Source organism: Chlorocebus sabaeus, chromosome 2 (assembly GCF_047675955.1).
Source record: "Chlorocebus sabaeus isolate Y175 chromosome 2, mChlSab1.0.hap1, whole genome shotgun sequence".
NCBI classification, from domain to species: Eukaryota; Metazoa; Chordata; class Mammalia; order Primates; family Cercopithecidae; genus Chlorocebus; species Chlorocebus sabaeus.
In genome coordinates, this window is record NC_132905.1 from 9,139,711 (window position 1) to 9,166,467 (window position 26,757).

The window sequence follows — 26,757 nt, forward strand, 5'->3', positions numbered from 1 at the left end:
ATGCTCCAATTAAAAGACACAGACTGGCAAACTGGATAAAGAGTCAAGACCCATCAATCTGCTGTATTCAGGAGACCCATCTCACACACAGAGACATACATAGGCTCAAAATAAAGGGATGGAGGAAGATCTACCAAGCAAATGGAGAACAAAAAAAAGCAGGGGTTGCAATACTAGTCTCTGATAAAACAGACTTTAAACCATCAAAGATCAAAAGAGACAAAGAAGGCCATTACATAATGGTAAAGGGATCAATTCAACAGGAAGAGCTAACTATCCTAAATATATATGCACCCAATACAGGAGCACCCAGATTCATAAAGCAAGTCCTTAGAGACTTACAAAGAGACTTAGACTCCCATACAATAATCATGGGAGACTTCAACACTCCACTGTCAACATTAGACAGATCAACGAGACAGAAAGTTAACAAGGATATCCAGGAATTGAACTCATCTCTGCAGCAAGCAGACCTAATAGACATCTATAGAACTCTCCACCCCAAATCAACAGAGTATACATTCTTCTCAGCACCACATCACACTTATTCCAAAATTGCCACATAATTGGAAGTAAAGCACTCCTCAGCAAATGTACAAGAACAGAAATTATAACAAACTCTCAGACCACAGTGCAATCAAACTAGAACTGAGGACTAAGAAACTCAATCAAAACGACTCAACTACATGGAAACTGAACAACTTGCTTCTGAATGACTACTGGGTACATAACGAAATGAAGGCAGAAATAAAGATGTTCTTTGAAACCAATGAGAACAAAGATACAACATACCAGAATCTCTGGGACACATTTAAAGCAGTGTGTAGAGGGAAATTTATAGCACTAAATGCCCACAAGAGAAAACAGGAAAGATCTAAAATTGACACTCTAACATCACAATTAAAAGAACTAGAGAAGCAAGAGCAAACACATTCAAAAGCTAGCAGAAGGCAAGAAATAACTAAGATCAGAGGAGAACTGAAGGATAGAGACACAAAAAACCCTCCAAAAAATCAATGAATCCAGGAGTTGGTTTTTTGAAAAGATCAACAAAATTGACAGACTGCTAGCAAGACTATTAAAGAAGAAAAGAGAGAAGAATCAAATAGACGCAATAAAAAATGATAAAGAGGATATCACCACTGACCCCACAGAAATACAAACTACCATCAGAGAATACTATAAACACCTCTACGCAAATAAACTAGAAAATCTAGAAGAAATGGATAATTTCCTGGACACTTACACTCTTCCAAGACTAAACCAGGAAGAAGTTGAATCCCTGAATAGACCAATAGCAGGCTCTGAAATTGAGGCAATAATTAATAGCCTACCAACCAAAAAAAGTTCAGGACCAGATGGATTCACAGCTGAATTCTACCAGAGGTACAAAGAGGAGCTGGTACCATTCCTTCTGAAACTATTCCAATCAATAGAAAAAGAGGGAATCCTCCCTAACTCATTTTATGAGGCCAACATCATCCTGATACCAAAGCCTGGCAGAGACACAACAAAAAAAGAGAATTTTAGACCAATATCCCTGATGAACATCGATGCAAAAATCCTCAATAAAATACTGGCAAACCAGATTCAGCAGCACATCAAAAAGCTTATCCACCGTGATCAAGTGGGCTTCATCCCTGGGATGCAAGGCTGGCTCAACATTCGCAAATCAATAAACATAATCCAGCATATAAACAGAACCAAAGACAAGAACCACATCATTATCTCAATAGATGCAGAAAAGGCTTTTGACAAAATTCAACAGCCCTTCATGCTAAAAACGCTCAATAAATTCGGTATTGTTGGAACGTACCTCAAAATCATAAAAGCTATTTATGACAAATGCACAGCCAATATCATACTGAATGGGCAAAAACTGGAGAAATTCCCTTTGAAAACTGGCACAAGACAGGGATGCCCTCTCTCACCACTCCTATTCAACATAGTGTTGGAAGTTCTGGCTAGGGCAATCAGGCAAGAGAAAGAAATCAAGGGGATTCAGTTAGGAAAAGAAGAAGCCAAATTGTCCCTCTTTGCAGATGACATGATTGTATATTTAGAAAACCCCATTGTCTCAGCCCAAAATCTCCTTAAGCTGATAAGCAACTTCAGCAAAGTCTCAGGATACAAAATTAATGTGCAAAAATCACAAGCATTCTTATACACCAGTAACAGACAAACAGAGAGCCAAATCATGAATGAACTTCCATTCACAATAGCTTCAAAGAGAATAAAATACCTAGGAATACAACTTACAAGGGATGTAAAGGACCTCTTCAAGGAGAACAACAAACCACTGCTCAGTGAAATAAAAGAGGACACAAACAAATGGAAGAACATACCATGCTCATGGATAGGAAGAATCAATATCGTGAAAATGGCCATACTGCCCAAGGTTATTTATAGATTCAATGCCAACCCCTTCAAGCTACCAATGAGTTTCTTCACAGAATTGGAAAAAACTGCTTTAAAGTTCATATGGAACCAAAAAAGAGCCCGCATCTCCAAGACAATCCTAAGTCAAAAGAACAAAGCTGGAGGCATCACGCTACCTGACTTCAAACTATACTATAAAGCTACAGTAACCAAAACAGCATGGTACTGGTACCAAAACAGAGATATAGACCAATGGAACAGAACAGAGCCCTCAGAAATAATACCACACATCTACAGCCATCTGATCTTTGACCAACCTGAGAGAAACAAGAAATGGGGAAAGGATTCCCTATTTAATAAATGGTGCTGGGAAAATTGGCTAGCCATAAGTAGAAAGCTGAAACTGGATCCTTTCCTTACTCCTTATACGAAAATTAATTCAAGATGGATTAGAGACTTAAATGTTAGACCTAATACCATAAAAACCCTGGAGGAAAACCTAGGTAGTACCATTCAGGACATAGGCATGGGCAAAGACTTCATGTCTAAAACACCAAAAGCAATGGCAGCAAAAGCCAAAATTGACAAATGGGATACAATTAAACTAAAGAGCTTCTGCACAGCAAAAGAAACTACCATCAGAGTGAACAGGCAACCTACAGAATGGGAGAAAATTTTTGCAATCTACTCATCTGACAAAGGGCTAATATCCAGAACCTACAAAGAACTCAAACAAATTTACAAGAAAAAAACAAACAACCTCATCAAAAAGTGGGCAAAGGATATGAACAGACATTTCTCAAAAGAAGACATTCATACAGCCAACAGACACATGAAAAAATGCTCATCATCACTGGCCATCAGCGAAATGCAAATCAAAACCACAATGATACCATCTCACCAGTTAGAATGGCGATCATTAAAAAGTCAGGAAACAACAGGTGCTGGAGAGGATGTGGAGAAATAGGAACACTTTTACACTGTTGGTGGGATTGTAAACTAGTTCAACCATTATGGAAAACAGTATGGCGATTCCTCAAGGATCTAGAACTAGATGTACCATATGACCCAGCCATCCCATTACTGGGTATATACCCAAAGGATTATAAATCATGCTGCTATAAAGACACATGCACACGTATGTTTACTGCGGTACTATTCACAATAGCAAAGACTTGGAATCAACCCAAATGTCCATCAGTGACAGATTGGATTAAGAAAATGTGGCACATATACACCATGGAATACTATGCAGCCATAAAAATGGATGAGTTTGTGTCCTTTGTAGGGACATGGATGCAGCTGGAAACCATCATTCTTAGCAAACTATCACAAGAACAGAAAACCAAACACCGCATGTTCTCACTCATAGGTGGGAACTGAACAATTAGATCACTTGGACTTGGGAAAGGGAACATCACACACCAGGGCCTATCATGGGTTGGGGGGAGGGGGGAGGGATTCCATTGGGAATTATACCTGATGTAAATGACGAGTTGATGGGTGCTGACGAGTTGATGGGTGCAGCACAGCAACATGGCACAAGTATCCATATGTAACAAACCTGCACGTTATGCACATGTACCCTAGAACTTAAAGTATAATAATAATAAAAAATAAATAAATAAAAATAAAATAAAATGGGAAATAATGAAAAATAAGTAGTAGTAATTAATCATTAAGAAATTTGAAATCCACTAGGCACATGCTACTAATTTTCCATGCTCTAAGGTCAGGAAGTATTCTATGATTAGAGCCCAATTCTGCTCCTTGGGTAGGGTTTCCAAATATTATTAATGGCCAGGCATGGTAGCTCATTCCTGTAATCCCAGCACTTTGGGAGGCTGAGGTGGGAAGGTCACTTTTGCCCAGGGATTCCAAGACTAGCTTGTTCAAAATGGCAAAAACCTGTCTCCACAAATTTTTTAAAAAATTATCCTGCCATGATGATGTGTGACTTTAGTCTCAGCTACTCTGGAGGCTGAGGCAGGAGGATCGCTGGAGCCTGGGAGCTTGAGGCTGCAGTGAGCTATGATAACACCACTGTACCCCATCCTGGGTGATAAAGCAAGACTCTGTCTTAAAATATATATATATATATGTATATATTTAATTAAATTGCCAACACTTTTGGCTCCATATTCTAAGCTACTTAATAACTTTGGGGAATTTTTTTTTTTTTTTTTTTTTTGGCGGGGGAGAATCTCATTGGAGTTCATTTAAAGCCCCAAATAGCAGCTATTTTTTTTTTGAAATAATTTCTCTGTTTTGCAAATATCATGATTTTTAAGTGATAAATTCCTTGAGGTTTTCTAGAACCATTTTGTCTAACTGAGAGGGTTGACTATGTACCATTTCAAATCTTTCTGAGCTCTTAAGAATGGGTAATAGAGCTAAATTGTTGATTAGATCTTTACTTTGAGTCTATTGGAGGATGCTCTGCCATCTGGAGAGACTGCCCAGAGCCCTCTATGCTTCCTCTAATTCTGATTAAAATCTAAACAACTCCCTTTTTACTTCATCTCTCATTTCCTGTACTTTATCATATGTAGCTAAAAGAAGATAATTGGCAATTTTCCAACATTCTGCTAGAAATCTTCTTAGTAGGATTCACAAGTTGATTAGGTACTTTTATTTTTGTCTTCCACATTATTGCCAAATATTATGAGATAGGAGACAGGCAGGACTCATCTCCAGACCAGATTGAAGACATAACAAAACTGAGAAGAGGTGTCAATACCTCTGGTTGCTCTGGCTGCCCATCATGATAAGGCACTCCCCCTGGTGCCATGAGTTTACTAATGCCATGACAACACCTAGAAGTCACTGCCCCTTGCCATGGTAACACCTGGAAGTTACTGCTCATTTTCTAGCTATTTCTGAATAACCTGCACATTAGTTAGCATGTCATTAAAAGTGGGTATAAAGTTACAGCAAACCGCCCATAGGCTGCTACTCTTGGTACATTGTCTATGGGCCAGCCCTGCTTTGCAAGAGCAGTTACAGAGCTATGACACTGCCACCACCTCAATAAAGCTGCTTTCTACCACCACTGGGCTCACTCTTGAACTTTTTCCTCAGTGAAACCAAGAAATTGCCCTGCATCATTGGTGAGCTCGTCAGGAGAGAAGAGAAGATGGTGACAAGAGAGATGGCAAGAGATGGCAAGAGGCAGCAAGGTAATTGGTGATCAAAGCTACAAGAGCTGTCACACTAGGGCTGTAACTTCAAATAGCTGCTAATGCTGCAGAGAGCTGACACATTAACCAAAGGCTCTTTCAGAGCCATTATCTTATCTGGCAGGCAGTGAAGCCAAGCACATGGGTGAGTGGCTATAGGACTGCTGCCTCATGTGAGATCCCCGTGCTCTGACCAAAAGGTTGCAGGCCTCCACATCAGTCCCACAAAGCAGCTGAGCCCACCCAAGCCAGGGGAGTCTGAGAAGACTTTCACCTGGGTCCCAAATGGAAAACCCCATTTGATGCCATTATGGTTCCTGTGGATGAGGTAGTGTCCCCTCTGTCTCTACCTCCTATTTATTCCAGTAAGCCAGGGAATAAAGCCTCTGGCTAGGTGGCCAGTTTGAAGTATCCCTTCTTTGGGTGCCACAAAGCACATCTCTTTCTTGGTTCTTTCCCTACTAATTCCGTTTCATTGCTCATCAGCCATTTTATTTTCCGTTCTGAAATATATGTGGTTTTTTTTTTAGCTTTGACTCCCTGTTAGCTATATTTGGGCAATTGTTTAAAGAAGGACATTTGGTTGTAAGAGGTCATCCACTGTGTTGATCCTGGGACACCAGAGTCATACTGTTCTGTGACCCCAACTTTGCCTTGGGGTTCATTGTTGGCAATCCCACAGATACCCCAGAGTTTTTGGCATTTGGTGAGGAAATCCTCATTGACCAACACTTGGGTACTCCAGGTTTTCCAGCCTTGGTACTGTTGGCTGCTCCAGATGTCCTGAGGGTTTTGGCATTGACATTACCTCTAAGATTGTGGGTTATAGCCTCTCCCCATAGGGGAACTTGATCTTGCCCTTTCTGCTCCATAAGTTAGAAATAGTCATTTTCCATAGAAGCCAGTTGTGGGCTCCTCCCAGTGTGCTGTCTTCCTTTCATCCCCAAAACTGCCTTGTTCAACCCTATCCTGGTCAAGAGGACTGGGAGTTCCTGCATACATGGCCTGATGGATGAGTACACACAAAGACAAGTGGCTGCCTGAGCATTTTTTTTCAGTGTCTTTTCTACTGGGTAGATTCTCTGGTGAGTCAGAGTCTCTGAGGTCTCTACTTGAACAATGCTGCTTACCCTTTCCCTTCCTCCCTTCCACAATCACCTTCTGCTTCTTTTAGCCCCTCTCTGCCTAAACTAAGATACTTTTTTCACTTTTTCTGGAACTCAGGCTCATCATTCTGCTACCCATTCATATAGCTCATAATCCACTTTTGTAATGCTTTGCTGCTTATATTTACACCTGCTTTGCAGGATGTGGGAATTTAAAACAGAAAAGTAAATAGGCTTTTGCTGGACTTAGGCAAACGAACAACTCCTACAGAGATTCTTATTAGACATGGAGATGACAGTGAACATCCCAGAGGACTCACCACTAGGATATCTTTTAAGCAATTGGAGTAAATTTAAATTAGACAGTTTAAAGAGTAAAAGCTCCTTTTCTATTGCAACACTGATTGTGTCCAATATAAATCGAAGAACCATTTTATAATTAGATTCATTCTGTAAAAAAGAAAGAAAAATGGGGAGAAGTTCTTTATGTGCAGATTTCTATGGCACTCAACCATGATTCTGACCTAAAAGACAGTTGCAGAATGTGTCTGTCTCATGATCTTCCTAGGCACCAAGAAGCTGCACCAGATATTCTAGATGACACACTCTGAAGTACTCCCCCAAGAAGGCCTACAACACCCTACTTAGAGCCTCCTCAGTCCTCCAGTTCTGATGGGGACCCTGTCAGTTCCCTAGTGCAGAAATCCACTCCAAGGTCATCAGGTACCCCTTACCCTTATCCATCAAGCCCTATTATACCCTGCAATGCCCAAGGAAGCAAGCCCAACTGATACCACCAGGGGAGGGGCCCCATATAATCCCCTAAAATCAAACTTGTGTTCATTGTGGGAGGTAGTTGATGGCAATGGGGGAACAATCAGAGTATCTGTGCTATTTTCCATTATTGATTTGACTTTATACAAGGGAAACTTCAGCTAGTTTTCCGAGGATTCAGGGAAGTTTGTAGAGTGGTTTGTTAAGTTGACGATGTCTTTGGATTTAACTTGGCATGACACACAAATATGTTATTATCAACTTGCTGTACCAAAGAGGAAAAGCAAAGGATTCTAAGTACTGCCAATGAGCATACAGATGAAGGGACCTCTTATATCCAAGGCCATGCCACTTATCACGGGGGAGGAGATGCAGTTCCAGATCTAGACCCTCAATGGGATTATCAGAGGGATTCTCAACATCTAGAATGCAGAAATCATATGTTTACTTGTCTAATAGAAGAGATTAAAAAATGTGTCATTACACCAGTTAATTATGACAAAATTAGAGAAGTAACTCAGGGAAAGATGAAAATTTCTCTCTGTTTCAGGGCTACATGGTTGAGGCACTCAAAATATATACTAATGCAGACTCAGACTTCTTGGAAGGGCAAGCTTTCCTGGGTGTACATTTTGTTACTCAATCTGTCTCTGACAATGGGAAGATGTTACAAAAGGCAACAATGAGACCCCCAAGTCCCCATGAGCCAACTCTTAAACATGACCTTTGGAGTTTATAACAATAGGAACAGGGCAGAGGAAGAGGTGAAAATGAAAATAATTGGCCAAATAGTACAATTGTTAATGGATGCTTTAAGCCTGCTGGTGCTTCAATGTTACCTATCCCAAGAAAATATTGTAAGATCTGCATCTAGGGTGCCCAGACAAGAGCCCCTGACTCACTGGCCCATGGGTCAAAATCAGTGTGCTTTCCATAAGCAAGAGGGCCCCTGCAGAATGGACTGCCCCAGGTTTAAAAGGGAGCCTGAGCCACTCAGACCCATAAGGGCCAAGAAAATAGAGGATTCACAGGGCTGGGGGCCTTCTATGGCTCACACTAGACACCTTACCTTCTCAACAGAGGAACCTCAGGTAACTCTTGATATGACAGGTAAAAAAAAAAACACAAAACTGAGTTCTTATAGGATACAGGAGCAGCCTACTCAGTTCCAACCCATTTCTCAGGGCCACTATCTTATGCTTATGTACCATAAGGGGAATTGATGGCCAGCCAAAAATTAGAAGATTCACTTACCCCCTTGGTTGCACAGTGGGATTATACATTTTCCCATAGGTTTTTGCTTACATCTAAGTGCCCTGTTTCATTACTGGGAAGATATTTACTTTCCCAATTACAGGCCACAGTTCAATTTGGAGAGCCTCATAAGAAGGCAACAGATCAGGAAGGGACATTTCTCCTAGCTCTAAGTACACGCCCTACCACAATAAGGAAAAGACCTCTCTTCCACCACCTGTTGCTTCTCAAGTAGATCCATCTGTTCAGGACATGGAAGTTTCTGGTAGAGCTGTTAATGTACCCCTGATTTGGGTTATTTTGAAACCCAGTGTTAACTACCCACAGAACAAACAATATCATTTGAGACCTGAGGCTTAAAGGGGGCATCCAGCCCTAGATAACAATGGTCTTAAGGATTACTACGATCAATCCTGTCAGTCCTCACATAATACCCCCGTTTTGCCTGTAAAGAAACCAAAGGGGGGATATAGATTTCTTTAGGATCTGAGGGCAGTTAATGAGACAGTAGTCCCAGTCCACTCAATAGTTTCTAATCCTTACATGAAATTGACCCAAGTCCCTGAAGATGCTCTTTGGTTCATGATATTAAACATAAAGACATAAAGGATGCTTTCTTTTTTATGCCTTTTCATCCAGGCTCCCAGTATATTTTTCCTTTTGAATGGACTGATCCAGACACCAATGTTGCATCTCAGCTTACCTAGACATCCTTCCTAGAGCTTAGAGGACAGTTCCCATCTCTTTGGCAATGCACTGGCAAAAGAGTTGAGGAAACTACAGTTGACCAATTGATCTCTCTTGCAATATGTGGATCACCTATTAATTTCCAGCCCTACTATGGAAGAGTCTGACAGGAACATAATCTAGATCTTTAATTTTCTAAGAAAATGAGTGTATCAGTTATCTCCTAATAATCCCCATATTTATGTCCAAAGGGTAAAGTATTTAGGGTATGTGCTCACTTCTGGGACAAGCACCTTGGCCTAGGAGCAAAAAGAGGCCATCCTGGCACTCCAGCACCCTCAGACTAAGAAACAGTTAAAAGTCTTTTGGGAAATGTCCAGATTCTACCAGATTTGGCTTCCATTCTATGAAGCTTTGAAAGGGAGTGATCACAGCCTTTGAATTGGGACAAATCCTGCCAATAGGCATTTTTAACCCTAAAAGAAAAGCTGAGAATATTCTCTGCTTTGAGACTCCCAAACTTAGAAAAACCCTTTACTCTCTATGTGGATAATGAACAAGGGATGTCTTTGGGTATTCTAACTCAAAGGCTCTAGAATAATCCTAGACCAGTGACTTACTTTTCTAAACAGCTGGAACAGGTGGCAGCTGGGTGGCCAGATGCTTGCGAGCTGTGGCTGCCACCATTAGTAGAATAAGCCAGGAAGCCTCCCTTGGGACAACAATTAGACATCATGACTCTCCACCAAATACAGGGGGCAAAAGGATACCAATGGCTAAAAGCGGGCTGGTTACTCAAATATCAGGCCCTTCTGCTTGACACCCCAGATGTTACCCTTAAAGTATGTCAAGTTTTAAACCCTGTTTCCCTGTTGTTGGGCTTCACATCCCAGGAAGTAGATCTCCAACTCATGCACTCCTGTATGGAAACTGTAGAACAGAACTACTCTAGTAGGCCTCACCTCCAAGATGAGTCCCTACCTAAGCCAGATGTTGGGTGGTTTACAGATGGCAGTGGTTTTATTAATGAGGGAGTAAGACAGGCAGGTTATGCTGTGGTTATCCAACAAGAAGTCACTGAGGTCAAAGCTTTACCTCTCAGACTTAGTTTACCTCTCAGAATTAATTGTTCTAATTAGGGCACTCTGGTTGAGAAGAGACTTAAGGGTGAATATATTTACTGATTCCAAATATTGCCTCCTGGTGTTCCATTCTCATGCTGCCGTATGAAAACAAGGGGGACTATTAGCAGCTAAAGGATCCCCCATGCAACATCACTCAGAGATCCTGAAACATTTAGGTGCTGTCCATCTCCTAAAGGAGATAGAAGTTATTCACTGCAGGGGACACCAAAGGGGAGACACCTCTATTATCAGAGGAAATTCTCTGGCAGACAGAGCAGCCAAGTCCACAGCTAAAGAAATACCAGTACTATAGGCCGTTTTACTAGTACCAGGTATTCCACCCATGTCAGTTGCACCATAATATATTCCTGAGAAGATTAAATGGGAAGAACAGAAAGGTTTACAAAAGCACTCCTCAGGATGGTTGCTAGAAAGCAACAAACTGTCTTTTTCTGAACCTGAGCAATGGAAAATTATTAAGCATTTCCATGACTCCTCACTTTTGAGATGAGACTCCCTACTGAAATTGATTTCTGAAATATTTCTGGGGAAGTGACAATTCCAGACTAAAAAAAGTATCACTAAGGCCCCTGAGTTCTGTGATTTTAATGACTCTGGATGCCACCACATACCCTCATCCCTACTTAAATCTGTGCAACACTGAGGAACAAACCCTGGGGAAGACTGGCAAATAGATTTCACTCAGATACCACCTTACATGGAACTAAAATATTAGCTGGTATTTATAGATCCTTTCACCAGGTTGATAGAAGCTTTTCCGTAAGGACAGAAAAGGTGTTGAAGTGTCCAAATTCTTCCTCAAAGAGATCATCCCAATGTTTGGATTACTAAAATGTTTGCAAAGTGATAACAGATGGTCCTTCACAGCTAAGTTGACCCAGCAAGTTTCTTCCACCTTAGATATTACCTATCATTTTCAATCCTGCTGGAGACCTCGATCCTCAGGTAAAGTAGAAAAAACTAATCATGTTTTTAAAAGGACATTAGCAAAACTCTGTCAGGAGACCTCAGAGGCCTGGGTTTCACTCCTGCCCGTAGCTCTTTTATATGTAAGGATAGATCCAAGAGGAACGTTAAAGCTTAGTTCATGTGAAATGACTTATGGAAGACACCTTTTAACTTTAGACCTTCTGTTTGATGAAGAGACACATAGAATGCTCACTCATATTACCAATTTAGGCCAGGTTCAAAATGCCCATTGAGAATATGAAAATGTAGCACTGCCTCCTCCCATAAGAGAAATAATTAACTCCCCCACCATTCAACCAGGAAAGAAAGATCCCCAAGGATCAATTTCAACAAAATGAAAGGGCTTCTGAAATGGTTTGGATCTGTGTCCCCACCCAAATCGCATGTCAAATTGTAATTCCCAGTGTTGGAGGTACGGCCTGGTGGGAGGTGATTGGATTATGGGGGTGGATTTCTCATAAATGGGTTAGCACCGTCCCCTTGGTCCTGTTCTTGTGATAGTGAGTGAGTTATCATGAGATCTGGTTGTTTAAAAGTGTGTGCCACTGCGCCTGTAGTCCCAGCTACTCGGGAGGCTGAGGCAGGAGAAAGGCGTGAACCCAGGAGGTGGAGCTTGCAGTGAGTCGAGGATCGCGCCACTGCACTCCAACCTGGGAGACAGAACGAGATTCCGTCTCAAAAAAAAAAAAAAAAAAAAAAAAAAGTGTGTGCCATCTGCCATCTCCCCCTCTCACTCAGTCCTGCTCCTGCCATGTAAGATGCCTACTTTCACTTTGCCTTCTGCCAATAGTAAAAACTCCCTCAGTCCTCCCTATAAGCAGGTGTTGCCATGCTTTCTGTACAGCCTGCAGAACCATGAGTCAATTAAACCTCTTTCCCTTATAAATTACTCAGTCTCCGTTATTTCTTTTTAACAATGTGAGAACGGACTAATACAGCCTCTATCAGATGTTGTTAAGAACCCCCACTTCTGTTCAGCTTCAGAGATTAACCAGTTAGGTGCACTTATCTCTGATTAAACCTGTTTCTTACAAGTCACAAGCACAAAAGGAGGTAGATACCATGATCTAGGAACCTCCGCTACCTATTTAAAAGAATCAACACTTAGCTGGAAGTGGTAACAGGATGCTGTAGGGGGGGTGGGAGCATTAGTTTTTCTCTTCTTCCTAAATGTAATACTTCTTGTCTATCACTTTGGCTTACTGCCTCCTCCTGGGAACATCTCTTTTGTCCTTGTTAGTTGCAGAGGCCACTCTAAAGCCCAAGCAGACATCACACTGACACTGTTAATCCTCTTTGCTGTCCCAATTAACCTAATCCAGTGTGGGTGGGAACAAAACTCGATAGTAAATACGCCTATAATCCCAGCACTTTGGGAGTCCAAGGTGGGAGGATCATGAGGTCGTGACAATCCTGGCCAACATGGTGAAACCCTGTCTCTACTAAAAACTATGGCATCAGCAAATGATCTTCATGGTTGCTGGCTTTGTCATCAATATCCCCAGGACAGAGTTCTACCTTCTCGCCCATCTGGAAAATCTCACAGCCCTCTCTCCAGACCTATTAACTAACCACAATGATTCCTTAATCTCCAGACCCCATACTTGTTAGGTGGAACTCTCCCCCACCTAATGGAGTCCACCTGACCACTGCCGCCACTGCCACTATTACCTAGACCTGGGAAGTTGGGTATCTATATCTTCTGTACACTAATGATTCTATCTTTTGCATCCACTGTTGTGTTAATTACACAAAAACAGAAACTTTCCTATGATGCTCTGATCCAACCCTAATTACCAAGTTCCCAAGGCTACAGTGAGGTAAATGGGACTCCACTTGTGAGTGAGGAAACCATATATGGTGCCTTCTCCAAGATCAGGATATACGAAGGGGGGCGGGGGGAACAAAACAAAACAAAAAAACTGCCTAATCTGGGGAGGTGAGAGTACCACCCCATTCTGGAAACAAGGTGTGTTCAACCATTGAAGCAGGAGAAGAATATCTCTATAGACCAAACTCGGCAGCAAAGGACAGATATCACACCCCATAGGGTCTCCATTTGCACCCTATCTGGGCACATTTTTGTTTTTGGCCATGAGTGGAAAGAAGATGCACCCCATAACTGCTCCCAACTCTCAGAAAGCACCTATTCTTTTAGGAGTAGCTTTCCCTTGTATATCAAAAACTTGGAACTGAGCAAATGTTCATTGGCTACTCTTATCCTTCAGGGGTCACTGTCTATAACCCCATAAGACCCAGGAGTACCAGAAATACATAAGCAGTAAAATTAATTCTTGTGGGAAACAAGGTGGCAATAGAACTATTGGACCCCTGAGGTGGCTTTGCCTACCACAAGTCAACTCTACAGAACTTGACTCAAACCCTTGAATCATTAGCCACCAACGCAAGTCAGGCATTAAAGGGAATTTCAAGAGCCCCTAGACTCTGGCAAATGCAGTTCTTGATAACAGACAGGCATTGAATTATTTACTTGCTGAATCAAGTGGAGACTGTGGCTATTAATAAAACCTGCTGCATGTATATTTACAACTCTGGACAGGTTGAGGCTAACATTCAAAAGATCTATGAGCAAATTACCTACTTACATAGATATAACCAGGGCACTGACCCCAACTATATCTCATTGACTATCAAATTGCTCCCCCAAATCTCATCTGTTTTCTACCTCTCCTAGGACCTTTGCTAAGTATCTTGTTACTACTTATTTTGAGCTCTTGCTTGTTTAACCTGTCAGTAAAGTTTGTGTCTTCCAGATTACAATAGGTCCATGTAAATACAACGCCAGCACGAGGCTTCTGACTCATCTCTTCTTCTGACCCAGAGAATGACAATATCCTGCTTTTGGGCCCCTTAGATAAGGCATACAGAGATTTTTACTCCTCCAATTCTAGGCAGGGTCTACACCCATAAAATCAGCAGGAAGTAGTTACAGAAGTTTAACTTCTGCCCTTATGCAATCCCTTTAAATCTAGGGAGGAATATCTATTCTCTGAGGGGGGAGAATAGATATTCTCTGAAGTAGGAGGCAGGCAGGCAGGACTCATCACTGGACCAGACTGAAGACAGACCAAAGCCAGGAAGAGGTGCTAAACATACCTCCAGTTGCTCTCACTGCCCATCACCATAGGACACTCCCACTGGCACTATAGCAGTTTGTCAATGCCATAGCAACATTCAGAAGTTACCACCCCTTGCCATGGTGACACCCAGAAGTTACAGCCCATTTTCTAATTATTTCTGAATACTCTGCCCCTTAATTAGCATGTCAGTAAAAGTGGGTATATATATGACTACAAACCCATAGGCTGCTCTCAGTGCACTGCCTTTGGGCCAGCCCTGCTCTTCAGGAGCAGTCACAGAGCTGTAACATGGTCAGCACTTCAGTTAAGCTGCTTTCCTTGACTTATCAGCTCACTCTTGAATTCTTTCTTAAGCAAAGCCAAGAACCTGCCCTGCATTAGTTACACCACTGAGTAAGGAGGCTGCTCTTCCTCCAATCTCCAATAATAATTTCCAACAGCCACTCTGAGTTTTTATGCTTTGACTGGGAATAAATTTGTTTAAAAAACATAAAAAGCCCCAACCATAAAAATCAAGTTAAGGGTGTATACTCATGAAAAGATGATACAGCGTTCGAGCCATTGAGAAGAAGACATTGCCATTCATATGACTGTCAAAGGACTCATATCAGAGTTATGTAAAAATACCTCCAACAAATCAGTAAGTAAAAAGACAACCTAGTAGAAACATGGACAAGAGGAACAGGTAGGTCAAACACAAAAGAAATCTAAATGGCAATATAAAATGTAAAAATATGCTAATCAGCAATCACAAAATTGGATTTTAAAACATAGTGAAATATCATTATACAATCCTTACAAAGGCTAATATTAGATGGACAATGACAAGTGACAACATGGAGTGAAGCAAAATGCCATACACAGGGGGAGGGGAGGTAATTTGGTAAACTATTAAAGAAACATATATGCTCTACCCAAAAATTCCAGTCAGAAGTATGGATCCAACAGAATATTCATTAGTATTTTTAATAACCTCAAACTGGAAATGATGCAAATATCCAAGTCAACTGTGGTATAATTGCACACTGGTACCCTATACAACCATCCCTATAGAACACACAATAGTTGCTCTAAACAACAGTGATGAAATTTATACACATAATACTGAGTGAAAAATGCTCAATATTTTCCAATTATGTGAACAAAAGGAACTCAATGAAGCTTTAGGTTTTCAAGGAGGCACATGTAGGCAGTAAAGGCATGAAGGAAAGAAAGGAGGCAATTTCCATAAATGTAGGAATCTAAAGGAGCTGGGTGTGCTGCATCAGGACAGGCAATTGGGGCATCTCAGCTCCAGCCTGGTAGCTTGAAATCAGCCATGGTTGGAATATTCACATCACATAAGTCAGCAAACACTACAAATCTGAGTTGTTGTCTTTTCCAGAGAAATGGTAGCTAAACATTTATCAACATACCACGACATCAAAGTCACCATAATGGTTACCTTTAGTGGACAGGAAAGGACACTTATTGGGAACTGGAATAGTTAGATCTTCCCAGATGTTGGAACTCATTGGGGTTATTAGCTAAAGTTTGTAATATGCTTACTAGACTTTATGTATCTATTTTCTTCAATGAGAAGAAAATGATGGAAACTTACTAGAATAGACCTAAACAAACAGAACACAAATCATGTCTCTAGATAGAAAAGCTTACCACTTTATCCGTCAATGATCTCACCAAACTATAAATTCAAAGTCATGCCAATAAATATCACAATGTTATTTTTGAACATTTTAAGCTGATTACAGGTCCAAAATCTAAAGAATAAACATAATTTGAAAAATAGTGCAGAGAAAGACTCATGCTATTAGATAGCTTCATGTCTTACAAAGAAATATGAAATCAAGCAACATAATATTGAAAGGATAGCCAAAAACATCTACTGGATTAATTAGAGAGTCCAGATATGGATTTCTATTAACTTTAGCTTTCCTGGTTCTTGGAGTAAATTAAATAAGCCCACAACCTCATCTGATGGAGAACAGACAGACGTAGGACACTGGTGCCCTCAAGCAAGCATTGTACCTCCATCTTTTCACTTTTATAGCAGGTCTATTTCCAAGCAGTTACTACCTGATACTGATTTAATATTTATTCACTGAAGAAATTGAAAATGCCAAGTAAACAAAAAGAAAAGGAAAAGAAAAGGAACCTTCATGCATCATTAAAATAATATAAAATAAGGCAACAACTGAGATGCTTTTGCCATTATGTTGGCAAAAACTAAATGACTGAAAATGTTCAGCATTGGCAAAGATGTAGGGAAACTCATTCTGATCTAAATGAATCACTATAAACGGTAAAGACATTTTAGAATGCAATGGAGCAGTCTCTAACACAATTTTTATGCAAGTTCTTTTCATAAAAATACTGCTTTTAAAAATCTCTTCTAAAGCACATAAGTGTACAAAGAAGGATCCCCATCATCAACACAATAGAAATTTTAAAAATGACCGTATGAACACTATCAAATTTTATTATGCATGTTATACTTTGAGGTAAGTGCTATCATTTCTCCATTTTATAGATAAGGAAGCTGAGACATAGTGACATTAAGTGAATTGTTTCAAAGTTTCCAAGTTATTACTACAACACCATTTAAAACAGTGAAATGCTAGAGACAATATAAATGTCCACTTACAGAAAAGTGGTTAAACAAACTACAGTATGTCTACACTCTAGAATTCTACAAAGATTTTCAGGTGGATGAGCTTAACTTATATGTACTGACTTGAACAGATTTTTAAGACAAAACAGCTTGCAGAAAAATGTTTATAATATCATCCCATTTACAATTTGTGTGTGTGTGTGTGTGTGTGTGTGTGTGTTGGTATGTCAATCTTCCCCCTCCATGTATATGTATAAAAAAACAGAGACCAGTACTTCAGAAACATTAACAGTGGTTACTTCTGGATGGGACAGGGAGAGGGGTGGATAGAGAGCTTCAGAAGCATGGATGTTAAATCACATTTGTCTGTGTTCATATGTGGAGATATTTGAAACTTTAATAATAAAAGTGTATTCATATATTACATATATTTTTAAAATTAAGGATGAAAAGTACAGCAAAATAATTATAAGTTGAATTCTGGTATCTTTGCTATAGGTCACATTCTCTAAGCCTAAAGTTACTTTTTTCAAAGATTCTGAATCAATTGCACTTTGATGGCACAATCTGTTTTTCTTAATTTGGAATCTAGATTCCCTAGGTGTTTATATCATCAGTCTTTGAAGTAAGCTCTAGGACTGTGAGGAACAAGGTATGAAGAAAAGAAAGCAAGAAACAGTTCCTCTTCAGTCACCTCTTTCATTGTATCTGTGAGTTAGAACAAAACGGTGGTGCACATAAACATGAAAATGATGTGACCCAGATTTTCCAATACCAAAGTTCCCTTCTCTTAATGGTAACATCTCTCAGGGTGGGAGCTCTCATTTACTCTTCAGAAACAACGGCTCCTGTTTACAAATGACAAATTTTTACCACTCACCTGTGGGTCCCCTGTCCCTACAGATGCATTATCCCAGCTCACAGACTACGAATTTACTTTTCATAAAGAAATACGGAATAGCTACTCTTGCTTCAGCTCTCTCTCAGTGGGGAAGAGACTATCCACAATAAATGTAACAGATCAAACCAGTAGGTTATCTGGAAAATAGTCTTGAGATTTTTCTGAGGGAGACTGCCTCCCCCGAGCTGAACGTTTTGAAGGAAGTTAAACAAAAGGGTTTTGAACAGAGGTTAAACTGGCTTCATCACAGTGAAGTGCATGCAGTTGTGAAATGAAAAAGAAAAACTTCAAATTGTGTAGAAGTGTGAGAAATAAACATTAAAAGTTTAAGATCCTTCTTTATGACATATTTACTATCATTCAAGGGAAGAAGAGGGAATAGGAGCTGAAAGGCAGGTACTACATTTTGGGAATATGATGTTACATGTTTCTAAGGGAGTAAACTCCATATTAACTGACACCGATAGTCACATCTTCTGGATTCTGATTTGAGCAGAGCCTTTCTCCTTTGAGTAGGTGCCCTAGTACTCCAGATGGACATTCAGGTAAACGGAGAAGAGTGCACTCCTAAAGAAAGGCTCAGAAAGAAGGGGCATATGTCCACAGAGAACTTCCCAGAAGTAATCTTGTTTTACTACATTTCATTTGAATTGAATTCAACATTCTAAGACACACTGGAAAGATTTTGGTGTGTATATCTACCAGAGGAAAAGAAAATAAAGAACACTTAAAATGATGCAAAGATGTGGAATCAACCTAAATGCCCATCAATGATAGACTGGATAAACAAAATGTGGTACATACATATCATGTGATACTATGCAGCCATAAAAAAGAACAAGATCATGTCCTTTGCAGGGCCATGGATGGAGCTGGAGGCCAACATCCTTAGCAAACTAACACAGGAACAGAAAATCAAATACCACACGTTCTCACATATAAATGGGAGCGAAATGAGAACACATGGATACAAAGAGGGTAACAATACATGCTGGGGACTTTTAGAGGGTGGAGGGTCAGAGGAGGGAGAGGATAAGGAAAAATAACTAATAGGTACTAGGGTTAATACCTGGGTGATGAAATAATCCGTAAAACAAACTCCCATGACACAAGCTTACCTATGTAACAAACCTGCACTTTTATCCCTGAACTTAAATTAAAAGTTAAAAGAAAAAAAAAACAATGATGCAAGACAAAAATCAGGTCTTAATATTTTATGTAATCCTTAATTTGTGCAGAAGGAAATGAATATAATATGTATGTGTGTTTGTGTATATATATAGATATATATATACATATATATGTATGTGTGTACGTGTATACATATACACACACACGCAAACCTATACATGTAATTTATGTGATTATGTATGTCTGTGTAGCTAGGTAGATATATAGGGTCTGACAAAAGGAAAGAGAAAGAAAGAGAAAGAAAGGGAAGGAAGGAAGGAAGGAAGGAAGAAAGGAGGGAGGGAGGGAGGGAGGAGAGAAACAGAAATACACAAAATTATAAGCCAATAATTATTCAAGAAAAAATATATTTTCATTCTTTTGAGAATATATACTCCTATGGGTGCTTGTTACTTTTGCTGTGTTTTCATTTTGTATTTTACACATTTCAATAAAGAACTATGTTCATTTATATTATCAGAAAAATACTTTATATACCTTAAAATTTTATCTTTTTCTTTAATTAGTCATTTTTCTACATAGATTACTAACAAATTATACTTTGTATCCATGTTTATATGCCCAAGGTCCCTATAACCAGAAAAATTATATGAAAAATAATTTCTTAAAATTTTATTTATCTCAAGTATTCAAAGGTTGCTTTCTTTTTAAAGAAAAACGGTTGTGAATATTCTTGTAAAATTCTGTAACACAAATGCTCAACTTGATTAAATAATTATCTCATTAAATCAGTGATGATACATTCAGTATTTGTGGTTTTTTTGTTTTGTTTTGTTTTGAGATGAAGTCTCACTCGTCACTCAGGCTGGAGTGCAGTGGCACAATCTTGGCTCACTGTAGCCTCCACCTCCTGGGTTCAAGCATTTCTCCTGCCTCAGCCTCCCACGTAGCTGGGACTACAGGCATGCACCACCATGCCCGACTCATTTTTGTATTTTTAGTAGAGACGGGGTTTCACCATGTTGGCCAGGCTGGTCTCGAACTCCTGGCCTCAAGTGATTGGACTGCCTTGGCCTCCCAGAGTGCTGCAATTACAGGTGTGAGCCACCATGCCCAGCCACATTCAGTATTTGTTAACAGTACAGGGAAACACTGTAAGTGGGATATAAATCAGTAAACCTTTTCTGGGTGGTAAGTCACTATAATGATTAAAGTTTCAAATGCCCTTGTCATTCAACAATTCTACTGCTCAAAATTAGTATTGGTCAAACTCACAAGTATGTGCATTACAGTATTACTTTAATATAAATATCTGGAAGTTATTTAAAATAAAATATTCATCAACAAGACAAACTGCAGTTTATGGAAAAAATAGTAAGACATTGTTAAAAACAATAAACTATATTTATGGGTATATATGCAGGAAAGTCTAAACTAAAAAAAGTAAAGTTCAAAATAATGTATGCTATATGACCTCACTTATGAGTATTTAAAAGAAATAGAATACAGAGAGATAAAAATACATATAGTTCTACATAATGGTCTCATTAATTTTTCCCTAAAATAAATCCCAATAAATTAACAGCAGTTTAGATTAGAGGGGGATAGAGAAGAGAGATATTAGGATGATACATTTTAGTATCTTTTATTTTAATTAACACTTTATATTTTATTTATGTTTTTTGTATGTACTTTTTATTTAATATCTATAAACTACAACTATTTAGGAATTTAAAAAAGAAGTTGGATAAAACTAAGGGAACATGTGGTGTTGGTGAGTCTATGTGCATATATATTCATTTACCTACATAAACATGAATAATATATGTATATATGTATGACTATATGAAAATTACGTATGTGTATATACATAAGGGAGTGTTCCTATACATATATATGAAATACACAGTGAATAGCTATCATTGAATTATGATACCAGTTCATATTTAATTCAAAATTTTCCCTCTGAAAAACTTATTTTCATGCATTCCCCATCCAACAAAAAGCAATGTCTAACTCTGCATGGAAAAAGGTATTTGGATAAATGTGCCAAGGGTTAAAATATTACGGAAATTAATTATTACCTTTCCTGCGTTTTATTAATCTGGACATTTTCTCACTTGAGAACACATGATGTGCTGAATTTATGGTATACAGTCCTGTTTCAGAGAAATAAAGCATCTTAGATTATATCCTTTTTAATTTATTGAAGCATAATGGATAATAAATTATTTAGTTTAATTAAAATCTCTTTATCAGATGGGCATTTACCCATGACATTGTTATGCACAACTGATGTTTTTACGGAAGACATCATTTCCATTTCTTTTCTCATTTCATTCACGGATTCCTTTAACTGCATTTCAAATTACATCTATTTCCACAAAGTCATACTATTTCACAAAGTCAGATATTCGTGCCTACTTGTTTACAACGGCATTTAAAAATCCCTCTCTTACATTTACCTTAATCCTTTCCTCTTGTTTTTGAATGAAGAAATCAAGGAACACTAAAATATGGCATTTAATGGGGTTAGAATAGACTTGCCTGGCTTGAATCACAGCTGTGCATTTGAGAAAATGATTTACCTTCTCTGAGACTCAGTTTCTTTTCCCATTTATAATATGGGGCAAATAATAGTTTTGAAAATACAGTGAGGTTATACATGTAAAATAGCACCTTTCCTAGCATCTGTTAAGAGATAAGGTTGATATAATTATTTTGATCAAATTTTACTTTATGTCTTAAAATGCTTTTTCATTTTGAGGATGGAAGGATAGAAGAATGATATAATGCAAACCTAGCATTTAACAATAACATTTCAGGCTGAGTTTAGCAGTTTTACTAGAATATTATTAGGATTTTGGCATCAAAGTTTAATTTCCTTTGAGCACAGGGATTCCCTGAATTCTCAAGGGCTCCACTTTCCCTCTTCATTCCCTCCTATTACAAGTTCATTTAAATATCATTTAAATGCTGTAATTTCAAAATGTTGCCATATTCTTATACTTGTATTGAAGTTTTATAGGAAACACAAAGAAATTAATGAGATTAAGGTATACAGAATGTATATGGTGCCAGAAATGAATATTTTACTAAAGATTTTTTGGAGAGGCAGTGAAAGTAATTATAATACACACTATATGGCAAAAAAAATAGTATTCAATTTCTCATTTTTAAAACTGTGTTTTCCCCAAAAAGTTTTCTCTTTAGCAGTTTTATCTCTCTTCTTTGATGAAGAATAAGTCAATATATTATATCGACTCCTTAAAATTAATAACTAAAATAATAAAATAAAGTAAGATATATGATATTCCCTAGAATTGGTTTCCATTTGCTTTACTTCCACTTTACTCAATAAGCATATATTGTGCAACTATGATGTGCCAGACACCCAACTAGGTGTTGAAAATTAAACAAATAAACAAAAAAACCTGGGTCTTATTTGTATTTTTTCTTTCTATTCTGCTTACTTGTCTTGTTTCCCTGGTCTTATGTTGTTTTCTATGTCAAATTACTTCTTTTGCTTTGTTGTTTTTACTGTTCGGGTGGAAATAAGAAATAAAAATGGTGGAAATCAGATTTATATGATTATGTTTATATAACGACTCATCTTTTAAGCTTCTTCTTCCAACCACCCATCAATTTAAAATTTCTAGTGGATCAGATTTTTCTGAAAATAAGCAGATAAGATGTCTAAGCAATAGTGACCATTATAATGAAAGTATATGATATTCTTGCTATGGTTTGCTTTAGATGGTGGAGGTGGGTCAAATCAATTTCTTAAACATGGGAACAACTCTGGGGGAAAAGGCAAATATATGTCATCAACCTTTGCCTGCCATCACATTGAACCACATTACTTGACTTTGTATCCACTTTCTAAGATAGGTATGGCTATTTTCATTGCTTAGATATGAAAGCAGGACCAGAGAGATTAAGTTATAGACTAAGGATCTCAGAGCCACAAAGATGCATAATTTAAAAACTCAAGCCACATTTTCTAATTCTAACTCACCATCAGTGGCCTGTCTTAAAAACAACATTACAATATAGAACCTTGTGTCCATACCATATAGTTCTGCACAAATGACTGAAATTATTACTTATAGTAGGAATTCTTTGTATAATAATTTTGAAAATTAAACCTTCACTATCCCCTGTAGGACCACACTTTTAGCTTATGACTTGCGATTGTCTTCTTGTACAATAGGTCACATCTGTTTTGTTTGCCACTGTGTGTCGTGCACTGGGTCCAGTGCCTACCATATAGGATACTCAGTAAATATTTACTGAAAGCTTGGATCAAAGAAGGATGGATGAATGGCAAGCATTTACATTTTCAGATTGAAAGTTGAGAGAAAAAAGGGAAACACAAAATAAAAAACGATATAGAGAATTATTGAATGGGAAGATGATGGAGGCTCTAACAACAGCCTGACAGACTACATATTCGCATAGAACAAAAGCCATAAGCTGAAACTTAAAATGTCACAAATAAAACATGTAAAGCGGATTGTGGAATGGGAAAAATCCAAACATAAATGTCATAATTGAGATACTGGGCATTTGGCCAATAGCAAAGTGATAGAACCACACACAAGATTCCACAATTAAGCTAAGGACGTGGTAAAAAATTGAGTTTGGGGTTTTTTGGAATTGCTTTTTGTGTTTTTGTTTTGGTTTGCTTTGGGTTTTCATTGCTGTTGTTGTTGCTGTTTTTAAAGTATCATCTAGGTAAAGCCTTCTGTTTTTTATTAAGAATAAATTCAAATTCTCTCTGAAAAGATATATCCTGGATGTAAGCACAGTTTCCCACAGTTTAAGATCAAATACATAATGAGTTTAGAGTCAAAGATCATGAAATATAAAAAGAAAACCACACAAGTAAATGTTAATACATGCAATAAATGATGGAAGTAGGCACAAAGAATTTTACATTATAGATTTATTAAAAATCATAAAAGTAGGTGTTTACAAAAAAGTTTAAGGACATTGACAATAGAAAAAAAATCATTCAAAGAAAAAAGAAGAAAACACTCAGAAGGAGAATCAAACATAGCTAAGCAGACTACAAAAGGAATCAGGGATTTTTAAAATGTAAAGAAACTCATTAAAATTTAGAGGAAAAGAATGGCTATTTACATAGAAAGCTGGGTATAAATGAAAAAAAAGTATTAGTGAACAAGAAAATCTGAAAAAAATACTCAAAATTCAGGCCAGAGGTGGAAGTTATGAAAAAAGGATTAAGGGATGTGGAGGAGGAATGAATCCAATATTCATTTAATCAGGGGACCAAAAGGACAGAATACAGGATAGAGGAATATAAATAAAAAGAAACTCACATGGACACAATTGTAGGAGACCACAGAAGACTAAAGATACAGGGAAGATCTTAGTAGTGGAACTAATTCCCAACTGAAATAGCTATTACTAGTAAAACAATAAAACCAAGAACAGAAGTGAAGTAAAGTAATTTTTATATAATCAAAGAAAAGTAGGTACAAATATACTGTTAAAATGAAAGAATAAGATCTAGTGTTCCACAGATCAGTAGGGTTACTATAGTTTACAATAATATATTGAATATTTCAAAAGAGTGAAAAGGGAATAATTTGAATGTTTTTAGCATAAGGAAAAGTAAAATATTTAAGGTAACAAATATTTTGATTTGATCTTTACACGTTATATGAAAGTATTAAATTATCACACGTACTCTGAAAATATGTACATCTATTATTCTCAAATTTAAAAAAAAATTAAACCTCAAGGAACTTTTACTTTGAAATATTGTGCTTTAAGTTATTCCACAGAAGAAAGATTGGAAGAGCAAGATGAATTAATGAAAAAATTAATACAGGCAGGTATAACTAAATAAACATTGTCAATATAGAATAACAGTGTCTGATTTATTGCATTAAATGAAGAAAATAACATGTGGAATTGACCCTTTACCATTATGTAATGGCCTTCTTTGTCTCTTTTGATCTTTGTTGGTTTAAAGTCTGTTTTATCAGAGACTAGGATTGCAACCCCTGCCTTTTTTTGTTTTCCATTTGCTTGGTAGATCTTCCTCCATCCCTTTATTTTGAGCCTATGTATGTCTCTGCATGTGAGATGGGTCTCCTGAATACAGCAAATTGATGAGTCTTGACTCTATCCAATTTACCAGTCTGTGTCTTTTAATTGGAGCATTTAGCCCATTTACATTTAAGGTTAATATTGTTATGTGTAAACTTGATCCTGTCATTATGATGTTAGCTGGTTATTTTGCTCGTTAGTTGATGCAGTTTCTTCCTAGCATCGATGGTCTTTACAATTTGGCATGTTTTTGCAGTGGCTGGTACCAGTTGTTCCTTTCCATGTTTAGCGCTTCCTTCAGGAGGTCTTGTAAGGCAGGCCTGGTGGTGACAAAATCTCTAAGCATTTGCTTGTCTGTAAAGGGTTTTATTTCTCCTTCACTTATGAAACTTAGTTTGGCTGGATATCAAATTCTGGGTTGAAAATTCTTGTCTTTAAGAATGTTGAACATTGAACCCCACTCTCTTCTGGCTTGTTGAGTTTCTGCCGAGAGATCTGCTGTTAGTCTGATGGGCTTCCCTTTGTGGGTAACCCAACCTTCCTCTCTGGCTGCCCTTAACATTTTTTCCTTCATTTCAACTTTGGTGAATCTGACAGTTATGTGTCTTGGAATTGCTCTTTCCAAGGAGTATCTTTGTGACATTCTCTGTATTTCCTGAATTTGAATGTTGGCCTGCCTTGCTAGGTTGGGGAAGTTCTCCCGGATGATATCCTGCAGAGTGTTTTCCAACTTGGTTCCACAAGAAGAGGTAACTATCCTAAATATATATGCACCCAATGCAGGAGCACCTAGATTCAAGTCCTTAGAGACTTACAAAGAGACTTAGACTCCCACACAATAATAATGGGAGACTTTAACACCCCACTGTCAACATTAGACAGATCAACAAGACAGAAAGTTAACAAGGATATCCAGGAATTGAACTCAACTCTGAACCAAGCACACAGTAGACATCTACAGAACTCTCCATCACAAATCAACAGAATATACATTCTTCTCAGCACCACATCACACTTATTCCAAAATTGACCACATAGTTGTAAATAAAGCACTTCTCAGCAAATATAAAAGAACAGAAATTATAACAAACTCTCTCAGACCACAGTGCAATCAAATTAGAACTCAGGATTAATAAACTCACTCAAAACCACTCATCTACATGGAAACTGAACAACCTGCTCCTGAATGACTACTGGATACATAACGAAATGAAGGCAGAAGTAAAGATGTGCTTTGAAACCAATGAGAACTAAGACACAGAATCTCTGGGACACATTTAAAGCAGTGTGTAGAGGGAAATATATAGCACTAAATGCACACAAGAGAAAGCTGGAAAGATCTAAAATTGACACTCTAACATCGCAATTAAGAGAACTAGAGAAGCAAGAGCAAACACACTCTAAGCTAGCAGAAGGCATGAAATAACGAAGATCAGAGC